The sequence below is a fragment of the Hordeum vulgare genome, chromosome 2H (genome assembly GCF_904849725.1).
Source record: "Hordeum vulgare subsp. vulgare chromosome 2H, MorexV3_pseudomolecules_assembly, whole genome shotgun sequence".
Taxonomy (NCBI): domain Eukaryota; kingdom Viridiplantae; phylum Streptophyta; class Magnoliopsida; order Poales; family Poaceae; genus Hordeum; species Hordeum vulgare.
The window spans coordinates 180211994-180214669 of record NC_058519.1 but is presented as its reverse complement, the minus strand read 5'-3'; positions in this window follow the sequence as shown (position 1 = coordinate 180214669).

Below are 2676 nucleotides of genomic sequence, written 5' to 3'. Positions count from 1 at the left end.
CTATCTTTTTACTCGTGAGGGATTGACAGCCCCTCTCTTACGTTGGGTTGCAAGTGTTTTGTGATTTGTGTGCAGGCGCCGTCTACATAGTGTTTGGGTGATTCGCCTACTGGTTCGATAACCCTGGTCTCATCCGAGGGAAATACCTACTATTGTTGTGCTGCATCATTCCTTCCTACTTGGGGAAAATACCGACGTAGTTCAAGCGACATCACTCAACTGCCTAGCGTCCGATCTAGCGTAAAGGGTCCTGATTAGCGCATTGGTTGGGCCTTCATCGTTGCAGAAATTTTGGTTGGTGGTAGCAAATGTCGTCAAGGGTTGCAACAAAAAAATGCCTCGGTTGTAGCAAAATTGACCTTACACGCTCCAGCAAAAACAACCTCGCTGGTCATAGCATGTCCGCTTGGTTGTAGCATTTTGTGTCACTGGTTGTAGCAAAAGTCTACAATGGGTTGCAACAAAAACATCATTGCCTTTGGTTGTAGCTGATTGTGCATGTCGTTTCTCCGGTTGAAGCTTTTCAAAAACAACATTACAACAATCTTGCAAACGGTTGCTGCATTTTTAGGTAATGTTTGCATCTCCTCCGCTCTTTTTTTGGTTCCACCAATTTTTTTTTGCCCGTAGTAGAATAAATCAATTACGGTTGCAGCAAATCGCCGTCGTGAGGTCGCAGCTATGCCTTGATGGATGTAGCAAAAAAGCTCGCTGGTACTAGCAAAAACCAAGTACGGTTGCAGCAAAAATCGCCGTTATCGCGAGGTTGCAGCTTTTGCTTGATGGATGTAGCAAAATACTTCGCCCCTAGTAGAAAAAAACAAGTACGGTTGCAGCAAAAATCGCCGTCATGGACCCGATGAATGGACACATGGGCCCGCAAGCAACGCCTCGTGCCGAGGCATCCGACGAAACGGTTTGGCGACGCTCCGTTTATAAACGTTTCCCTTTGTTTCGACCGCATAACCTAGACGAGGCATTGGTGGCTTAAAATTCCACTGGGTGACTGCTAGGTGGCGCCCACATGTTATATATTTTTATCAAATGTCAGTTTGGGATGTTACGGTAGTAGTTGACACTAAATCTGTGGGTCTATGAAAAAACACCCAAAAACTGTAGCAAGTCGGGATTATTTCCGTTGAAAGTTGTGGTTCCTCGTCATTCACTATGTGGAGCATGTCGTTATAGTTCATCTACAACTAGCAGAAAAAAATAGAAAAAACACTTTATGTCCCTTATAGTTTCATAATGCCCTATGCTATTGTAAGATGGTGTTTCATACTTCTCTTGAAAAGAAGGCTTTTAGAGCATCTACACTCGGGCGTTGCAAATATGACTCCCAAAACGCCCGCGGACATGCCCAATCAGTGATCGGGCGTGTCCCGTATTTGTCCGTCTGTGCAGCCACACTTCTCATTTTTTTTCTTCATATATTCGATCACTTGCACGTGATTGATGAAGTGGAAGAGAGAGAAAGAAAAGAATGAATAAAGAAAAGAAAAAGATGGTCTGGGGTGGGGCCGTGTCCTATGTGGGGATTGATCGGACGCGTCCGGGCACACCCGCGAGCCTCATACCCCTCCCATATTTAAGATGGATATGAGGGTTCGCGGACAGCTCAAACGTATATGGATAATATGGGGGATACGGTTGGGTAATAACCCACAAGTATAGGGGATCGCAACAGTTTTCGAGGATAGAGCATTGAACCCAAATTTATTGATTCGACACAAGGGGAAGCCAAAGAATATTCTCAAGTATTAGCAGTTGAATTGTCAATTCAACCACACCTGAAAGACTTAGTATCTGCAGAAAAGTATCAGTAGCAGAGTAGTGATAGCAACAGTAGCAACGGTAATAGTAGCAGCAACGACAGCAGTAGCGACAGAGTAACAGTAGCAGTAGTGACAGTAGTAGTGGCAGAGTAACGTAGCAAGGACCAGTAGGAAAAACTCATAGGCATTCGATCGGTGATGGATAATTATGCCGTATGATATTCATCATGCAACAGTTATAACATGGAGAGATATGTAACTAGCTCCAGTTCGTCAATGTAATGTAGGCATGTATTCCTTATGTAGTCATACGTGCTTAGGGAAAAGAACTTGCATGACATCTATTGTCCATCCCTCCCGTGGCAGCGGGGTCCTAATGAAAACTACGGGATATTAAGGTTCTCCTTTTAATAGAAAACCGGACCAACGCATTAACACTTAGTGAATACATGAACTCCTCATACAATGATCATCTCCGGGAGTGGTTTCGGCTATTGTCACTCCGGGGTTGCCGAGTCATAACACATAGTAGGTTACTACAACTTGCAAGATAGGATCAAGAACACACATATATTGACGAGAACATAATAGGTTCAGATATGAAATCATGGCACTCGGGCCCTAGTGACAATCATTTAGCATGGCAAAGTAGTAGCAACATCAATCTCAGAACATAGTGGATATTAGGGATCAATCCCCGTCAAAACTAACTCGATTACATGGTAGATCTCATCCAACCCATCACCGTCCAGCAAGCCTACGATGAGATTACTCACGAACGGTGAAGAGCATCATGGAATTGGCGATGAAGGAAGGTTGGTGATGACGATGGCGACGATCTCCCCTCTCCGGAGCCGAGAACGGACTCCAGATCAGCCCTCCAGAGGAAAAACAGGTGGTG